Raw genomic sequence first — 10,133 nt, 5'->3', positions numbered from 1 at the left:
TTGATATGCTATAGGATTTTTTGTCAACTAAACGAGAATGAATACCAGTTGCTTATGTATTTATTGCTTGAAAAGAATTCCTACAGTTTCTTATACAGAGAGCCGTCTCTCTTCACTTCTTTTTATACATATAGCTTTGCGAAATGCGAAAGGTAAATCGGAATGCAACTCTTTGACCCTTGTCTGAAAGGTAAGGTTTGGTCTTTCGGATAAATAAGGTGCCTAATAAGACTCACCAGGTTTCAATAAAACACATAATATTATCCCATGAATTATTCGCCTATATTTTATGCACCATTCACCAGGCTTTTGCTTTTTGCCACGCTTTCGCATGAAACTATTTTTAATATTGAAAGCACAAAACTCTCATTCAAAAAAGACAGAGAGAGAAGCAATACATCGCACCCATATAAATGCAATTTTTGAGAAGTGTAATTACTAAAATCTCCTTCTCTCTCGATTCTCTTTTTATCTCTCTCCCTCTCTCTATCTCTCTCTTGCTCAAGGCTCAACAAGTTTCTCACCTTATTTTGGGCGTAAATATGTGGTTTTACATGTGAAGAATAGATCTCTAAGTTTGGAAAGAGAGACTCATTAGCTAACTACTACCCTCACATATTATTATACTCTCAAACAAAAACAAGGAAAAAGATTGCCATCTAAGTGAGAAATCTGTACAACTACACTGAGAAAAAATATTGTCTATGAAAGGATGAACAAATTATCCAAAACTGATTAATTTAAGCTAAGCAATCAATTATCCTTAAATTGAAACTATATAAACAAGCAATAAAAAAGAGAAAACTATTTGATTAGAAATTAAAAAAACACACACACACACACAAATAACTAAATACACTCAAAGAAATCATATGAATAATGTTAACATGTAAAAAGAAAATTAAGTTATATACACTGCCAAAAAAAAGAAAGAAAACCCCAAACAAATAAAAATCGATAACCCTTAAATGAAATTAAATTTATTTCCCAAAAAAGAAGAACAAAACAAAAACTCTAAACCAAATAGATCTTGGCAATCGTCTTAAGTGGTAGCTCGTTGAAAGGCTGTTGCAATATTTTCACCACGTCACACACTGAGAAAAAGATCTGTTGCAAAATATTTGAAATAAATGTGTAATGTGGCATTGCAAATTTAAGGAATATGGTGCAAGGAATATATTCTAAAAATCCGATGACAACAACAACAACATCTCTCACACAACGACATCATATAAATAAAACAAGAAAAGAACAACAACAAAAAGGATAAATATTATGAAATAATCTAAAAATCTCAAAACCCAAAAACAAAATCCAAACGTAGTTTTAGCTTAGCAAACCAAACAAGAAAAATAAAATAAACACTTAAAGTAATTACATTTACCTAGTTAAATAATAAAAAATAATATAGATAAATTGTTTATAAACAAAAAAGTAAATAAATAAATAAAGAAAATAAATAACAAGTAAAAAAACCAGAAATGATGTAAGAATACTAACATAATTGTGTAAGTAGATCCGATCCCAACCACCCAATCCAATAGCGAATTGAATGAATGCACTTAAAAAACAAAACTCTACAATAAGCATCGCCTGAAATAGATCCCACTTTGCAATATAAAAATAACAACAAATAAAGTCTTATAATCGGTTTTCTTTATTAGTTTTTTTTTTTTTTTTTGAAATTTCATACATTCGAGTGAAATTCTGTTCTTTACATAATTGCTCCGTTTCCGAATCTGCAAAAATCTACTAGTTTTAAAATTTTCGTCGATATCATAAGGAAAAATCCGTTATCGTAGTCACTTTTTTTTAAATTCTTGCACTACTGGAACACAGCAAATATGATTCATAATATATGAATAATCAACGTTCGCCTAAAAGTATGCTTTGGGGTTTTAGAGTAGAAATGCATTATTATTTAATGTAAAATAATTTCATCACAAAATATTAAATTATTTCGATAAGAGATATAAAATCTTATCAGTTTTCATGAGAATATTTGAAAATTTTAATATTTCGCCCAGAAATAACATGGAAGCTGTATGAGACGAATAACCCCAATAAAAGGCAGTGTAAAAACCTACCTTCTACATCAACAGCTGTTGGAATATATTGTATGTACCCTTTCACCATTGTGTAGAGGGTATATTAAGTTTGTCATTCCGTTTGTAACACCTCGAAATATATATTTTAGACCCCACAAAGTATATATATTCTAGATCAGCATAAATTCTATGTCGATTTAGCAAAGTCCGTCCGTCTGTGGAAATCACTCTAGCTTCCGAACGAAATAAAGTAAGTTGATAAAAATTTACTCAAATGTGTATTATGTCTGCAGGAATTTGGTATTGAAAATGGGTCATGTAGGTCACGTCTTCGCATAGCCCCATATAAAGGTACCTCCCAATATTCGGTATTTTGATGATCTTAGCGACATTATTTACCGGAATTGGTATTTGAAGTTCGTAATAGATACTAATGAGCCATGTAGGTCCACGTCTTCGTATAGCCCCCATATAACGGTACCTCCCGATATTCGGTATTTTGATTATTTTAGCGACATTATTTACCGGAATTATTTCAAGTTTTGTATTTGAAGTTCGTAATGGATACTACAGCCTATCCCAGTAAATTGTCTGTGCAGATCCAAGTTTTATTATCACCATGGTACCTTCCTATATTCGGTGTTTTGATGGTTTTAGCTACATTATAAACAAATCTTTTTTCAAGTTTCGCATTTGAATATTGTAATAGCTTATGACAAAAGTTGCACTGCCCGGACGGAGGTTGCTTAACCACCAGGTGGTGATTGGGTGGCTATGTTTGTAAAACCAACGAGTATAGCATTTTATTATGCTGCCATAGGTGAGCGACAGGTGTCATATACCCTTGTTGCTGTTCTGTTTGGGCGCCATTCTGGCAGATTTGAATATATTTCTATTTCGGCCTATTGCTTCAGAAGAGGATTTACCTATCAGCTACATAAGTGCTGCTGACAATAGCTTTGAGAACCTTCTTCCTACTTCTAATCTTATGAGAGATAGCTCTGTAATGCGCGGACTACAAGTCGTCCGCTTTCGAATGTGTCCCCTAAGAACTTTGGGTAATTGATGGTTGGAATTAATGCATAATTGACCTGCACATTCTCTGATAGCTGCATCTACTCTGTGGCAAATAATTTTACCATCGATTAAGTGGCAGCTATTGGCATTGTCATCGTATTTAAAAATAATCTTTAGCATCAACAAACTAGTTAATCAGCCAATCGCAAATGTCATCAATAATCGGTCCAGAAGTCAACTCGTGATCATCTCAATGCAGTCAGCCGGACGTTAAATACCATAAAGATAGAGATTAAACAGTTCCAGAGACATCACCCCACCTTGGGAAAATCCCAGTTTCACTCTACAGATCTTCGGCTTTTTGTTTCTGAATACCCGGCAAGACTGAGGTACACAAATATTGGCGACTTAATGTTTCAAACTTGGCCGGAGGGTTGTAATCCCAATGTCCGCAAACAGTATAGCGTGATTGACTATATCACATGCTTTGCCGCCCTTGCTGCATATCCTGTTCTGTTTGAGTCTCCTGCTGATATGTGTTGTCGTTCTTCCCTAGCTTACGTAGCGGGACCACCACGTATATTTTCCAGACATCGAGGACTAGGGTGTTTGGTTAATGACAAGTTGCGGAGTTTAGTTAAATTCTCCAGTTGCCTAAACACCATCGTCAAGATCAAGTGCTTCGAATGGTACCTCCCCAACTGGGAGATATCGTACAAAACGTAGTATTCTTCTCAAGGCCCTGTCACTCTCGGTATTCTCTATGAACTGTCTGTTAAAACAATGTTGCTCAAAAACAAGAGGCTTCTCATCAGTCATTTTCTCTTATCACCTCTTCGAATCTCTATGTCGTTTAACGAAACAGACGACTCATCATCCTGGTTTCAATGGTTCGGCCTAATCGCTCAGATACTCTAGCTACTTGTCCGCTCAATTGTGCCCGCCTTGCCAGGCATCTGCGAAACATTTTTTAGGTGCCGTATCATAATCTCCACGGACTGTGGATTATGGTCGTTATGTTTTCGGCCATAATCCCCAGAAAGTAGCGGACATAATACTCATTATGGGGATTATGCCCATAACGTATTTTTATCCTGATATTTTTTGTTGTTTGTGGGAAATACCTGGTTACCTGGTTACCCGGTTATTCGACCCGAAAGTTCAGATACAAAATCCATATTTTATACGTTTCTACTAAATACATATGGAAATGCCTATATTATAAGTGGTCAAATGATGCAGTTGCGTGAGCGGGTTTCGGATTAATGCACGAAAATTGGTTTCTTTGTGTCGGAACTTTTACTCATTATTGGATATTAAGATCTGCAAAAGTACATTCCTAATACTTTACAACCTAATTCATTCAAAATTTGATACCTCTTGTTGTTCCGAAGATATTAGTGATAAAAATGGTGAAATCATGATTTTCTCCACTTATGCAGCCTGCCTCTAGCAGGGTCTATGCGATCAATAGTTTTTATAAATTTTAAAATTTTTAAGTAGCCTGCCTTCGGCCGGGGCTTGAGTCTATGCGATCAATAGTTTTTTCAAAATATTATAACTTTTTTAAGTAGCCTGCCTTCGGCCGAGGCTTGAGAATTTTTTTTTAAGTAGCCGGCCTTCAGCCAGCTACTAACTACGCGATCCATAGTAAATCCAAATGTTATAACTTTTTTAAATAGCCAACATTCGGCTGGGGCTTGAGATTTTCTCCTCCGGGGTATGTCTAGCTTTGTTTTCCTTTTAGGGACTAGGCTCGAACCTATTTCGAACATAATTTCCACAGCAAACGGTCATACTCCCCATCTCCGCTTCCAAAACGGACATAATCCCCACATTATTATGGGGATTATGACCAAAATTAAATCAGACATAACCCCCATAACAGCAATGGGGACTATGTCCGTGGGGATTATATCCGGGCTTGTATGAATCACATTTTCGGAAATCCTTCAAGGCATCGGGAACATATTCGGCTCATACAGCTTCAATGTTTTTCATGGGTTATATAAAAATCCCTCTTACTTAAAACCTCTATGATAATTCTGGAACTGAAAGAAACAAAATCAACTTTAGTTAGAGCAGTGACTTTTTGACCTTAAATCTCTTTAGTTCAATACATTTGGTACCTTTTTTTAAACGTCCTATAAACTTAAAATAATTATCAATCAAACCAAATCAACAAAACGAAACTCACACACACACACAGAAACACACTTTAGTATAATGAAATTACATTTAGAACCAAACACCCCCAAAAATATATATTACATCTTAAAATAATTCATAATTATATAAATAACTAAATAATAAAAAAACCTAAGATATTGTTATAAACGCATTAAGTGAATTTGTATAAAAAAATAAATATTCTAGTTACAACAAAACCAAGAACAATTTTAAAACTGTAGTGAAGACTTATAGTAAAGTATTGTAATGTTAACATTAAAAGAAATTTGTACCAAACCCTTTAGTTGTATCTGTGTTATTTTGTTTAAATCAAAGAAGGTGTATATTACAAAAATATATTTACATTTCTTTCAATTGTTATCAGTTCAACTATTTTATGTTAATTCGTACTGAAACATATGTTATTATTCATTTAACTTAACTAAAACAAAGAACTCAAAATAAGAATATTGAATATGAAAATCAAATCATTGCATTTTATTTCATCACCAAAAGAAAATCCATTGGGTCCACACACGCGATAATACATTGTAAATCTCTTGTGAGAAAATAAATAATCACCGTAGTATATTTTTCCGATAAACCCTGATAATTGATCTATCACAATACACCTGACCATGGAAGACTTACGTTAAAGTGTTTGTGATGAGTCAATTGCACTGTGCGACACAATTCAATTTTTTTTCAATAATTACGGGGAAATAGAGAAGATTATGAAAGCAGAGCTAAAAAAAATGAAGCTACCTGTATTGGCGTTTTAAATGTTTTCATCGCAAGGTAGCCAAAATAGATCAAGCTAGTTCACACCTCTTCCACACCTTGGGAAATGTTCGGACTAAGATTCCTCGAAATCCGTGTATTTTAGGTATATAGTGTCATCGGCAATATTGCAGATAAAAATTCGGAAATATTTTTGTCCAAGGTTTTTAACCCTCAAGTGAATTAACAAGGAGGTCTTTATATATGCTTAAAAACTCCATTTTAAAGGGATCGTAGCCGGCCAAAATATTCTACAATGTTACTTGTAATCAAATTCTACTGTAGGTCCTAGAAGACATCAAGAGTCCAAATCTTAACTAAATGCTAGGAATCCATATTTATTACAAACACATTTTGCGGTTAAAGCCCTAATTTTGTTCAAAATATCTCCAAAAAAAACATCAGCAGGATGAAAGAGAAAAATATTCTTGTATATTTTACTAAAAGTCATCAAAGAAAATGAATCTCTATATCCGGGCATGTCAAAAGAAATGTTCCAAAAAAATCCCCCTAATTATACCCTGCACCACAAGTTGGTCAGGGTATTATGTCTTTGTTCATTTGTTTGTAACTGGCAAAAGGAAACGAGATAGACCCATAGTTCCTTTTGATGATCTGCATAGAATCATATTCTGAGTCGATTTATGCATGTCCGTCCGTCCGTCCGTCTGTCCGTCCGTCTGTCTATCCGTCTGTCCATGTATTTTTGTGAACAAAGTACAGTTCGCATTTATTACCCGATCCAGATGAAATTTTGCACAAATCATTTGTTTGGCCCATGGACGAACCCTATTGAAATTGGAGATAATCGGTAACAATTTAGATATAGCTCCCATATATATCTTCGTCCGATTTGCTTTTTATTGTGCACCAAACGTGTAATATAAGCCCGAATAGTAAGGAATTTTGCACATACAACCTAATTAGACCTGAAAATAAGTATGCCAAATTTAATCGAAATCGGTTCAGATGTAGATATAGCTCCCATATATATTGTTCATCCGATTTGTTACTTTTGTCCTCCGCAGCCGTAATATGCACTCTGTAACAACAATATTTTGGGGTAATATATCAAATGCAGCTCAAAAATACCTTTGCTAAATTTTATCGAGATCGGTTCAGATTTGGATGTAACTTCGTCCGATTTACCATTTATTGTGCACCAAACGTCTAATATTTGCCCAAATGGGATGGAATTTAGCACATACGACCGAATTGAGTCTAGAAGCTAGGTTCCCAAATTTGGTGAAGATCGGTTCAGATATAGCTGTAGCTGCCATTCATATTGTTCATCCGATATGTTGTATTTGGTACCCACAGCCGTTATATGCACTCCGTAACAACGATATTCAGGGAAATATATCAAATACAGCTCAGAAATAGCTTTGCTAAATTTTATCGAGATCGATTCGAATTTGGATATAGCTCCCATATATATATATATATATATATATATATATATATATATATATATATATATATATATATATATATATATATATATATATAGATATATATATATATATATATATATATATATATATATATTAAATGGGCAATACAAATCCGAATTTAAAAGATACAAATGCTTTGGCATATTTAGTCTTTTGAACTTTAAATTACAATTATAATCATAGCGTGTATGATTGAATTCTCCCATAAAAACTTTTAATTATTATGTGGAGCTCAACTAAATTAGCAAAGTGGTGTAGGGTATCATAAAAGGACTTTCTTTACTGGTTTTATTTTAAAATGAATTATAATTGTAATAATTGTTTAAATATAGCTTCGAATATTAGTTTTTGCAAACAAAGTTGTTTTGAAAACAGAAAATTTAAAATTTAAAAATTAAATCTAAAAATTATTTCTATCTGTCTTTTCTTGTTTCTTTGGTCTAAGATTTTAACCTTCAAGCGAATTAAAAAAGAGGTCTTTATATATGATTAGCAACTCCCCTTTAAATGGATCGTAGCCGGTCAAAACATTTTACAATGTTACTTGTTATCAAATTCTACTATAGATCCTAGAAGACATCAAGAGTTTGGCTTTGGATATCTATATCCGACATAAGCTTTATTGTGCGCCAAATGGCTAATATCATTCCAAATGAACTGAATCTTGGCAATTCCGAGTAAATTCATGTAATATAGTCGGCCACGCCCGATTTTTAACCTGGTTAACATTTTAGGTATTTTCACTCATACCTCTGAAACGACATAGACAACATCTGCTGATTGAAAATGTCGGAAATGCGCAAAGAAAAACGTCAAAAACTCATAAATCCGGATCATTTTCGTGCTCATCGGATCGCTAAAAACCAATGAAGTTGAGAGTTGCTTAAATGTCGTTTGTTATTTTAACAATAACAAACAAATAATTTTTTTGTAAAAAAAAAATGAGAAGAGTTATTAAAAATTGCAGAATAGGGGGCTGGTTTTTATGTTGCTGCGTACAGCAGAAGAGTGGGAAAAGAGAGGGTGAAGAGGGGAGAGGTAATCTTGTACAGAAAAATACGCCTAAATAGAAATACAACAGTATATGAAAAACTAAGAGAGTGCTTTGCAAGAGTAGAATCTGCTCTATTTTGAACTAGTTTTGATCCTACTCAAAAAAGAGGAAAATATTTGAGTTTGCTCGATTTGTTCTGCTCTAAGAAGAGCACTCGCTCGAAATTGAGTGAGTTTTACTCTTTGTACAAAGCAAGTTTTTCACAGGCCTGATATATAAAAACACAACGGAAGAGAAACAATAAATAAGAATATAGAGCTACTTTACCAATAAAAAATATTCAGTAATTTACAGAGCAAAGATTAGCTTGTTTATTCACTCAGCGTTGCCGAGTCAATCTTGTTTGAAAAATTAGAATGAGAATCGAATCGCTTGAAATTGAGTAAGACTTTACTCTAAGAGTCAAAAGGAGTGGAAAATTATTTAGTTTGACGGTTTGTGTGCACGTGTGTGTGTGTGTGTAAATTAAACTAGCACAAAATCAAATAAGGGAAAAGCAGTAGAAACAAGGAAATGGTGAATTGTTTGTACATATGCAATGCTTTAGTATAGATTGTCGACAATGCTTTCGAGCAAATTTTGCTCCCACTCTGGAACCAGCGAAGCATGTTCGATCTTAATTGAGCGAAATCGAAAAATGAAGCATGCTCAATTTATTTTTTCCTACTCCCTGGAATGCTCGAACGAACGACTTTTACTATTTTCTCGAGAGAGTTTTTCGAAGGTCTGATAACTTATACTTAGAGAAATATCTCTCTTACATTCAAAATATGCGTCTCGAGAGAGAGAGAGAGAGAGAGAGAGAGAGTGACACAGAGAGATAAACAAATAAAATCACTATTATTTAATAATCACCTTTAAAAGGTGCAACTCAAAAATACAAGAAAATATGAATGTGCAGTGGTAAACGACCCCCTCTCTCTTTAATAATCAGCGGTCTTGTTATGCTATTGTAGAGTTCTTTTACCATTTCTGCTGCCTTCTTGATTGCAAGAATCAATAAGTTTATATGAGTGTTTAATGATTGGGTTAGGATTGGTGGGTTTGGTTTATAGATGCACGGCTACACGAATTCTGCAACTTCGGCAATCGAAGACCTTTGGTCCATTCTGTTCATCCTATATATATCTGAGAAGAACATTAGAGTTTCTATCTCCCGCCTGCCAAATACTCTCGTCTCTACCTCTTCTTCATTTTCACAAAGTCTACAGTAGGCAGGAACACTCGTGTCCCCATCTTGAGGTCAGATATCTGATACTGCAGTGACCCGTCAGTATGCCCCAAACTATTCTTAAATCTGATCTACTAATTTCCGATATTCCCAGCCAGATGGCCTTGGAACCAATTTTCAAGTGTCGTTTTCTCCCATCTTCTTCTATGAGGAGTTTTCCTGGAAACCAACAAAGCTCAATGAGTCCAAGTGTTTCAAGGAGGGCTTTTGTACAATCAAGAGTGGCTCTCGATTTAATGGCTCTTGACTTGAGGGCCGCTTGACTATCGGCCTAAGTAGTCCTGGTCTGTTGTAGAGTTCTATTACCATTTTGACTGCTATAGTAACATCAATATTGTTAAAGTCAAAAAAGATGAACATTTAATCACTTATCCAATTAC

This window comes from Musca domestica, unplaced genomic scaffold, assembly GCF_030504385.1.
Source record: "Musca domestica strain aabys unplaced genomic scaffold, Musca_domestica.polishedcontigs.V.1.1 9, whole genome shotgun sequence".
Lineage (NCBI taxonomy): Eukaryota > Metazoa > Arthropoda > Insecta > Diptera > Muscidae > Musca > Musca domestica.
Note: the sequence above shows the minus strand (reverse complement) of the source record.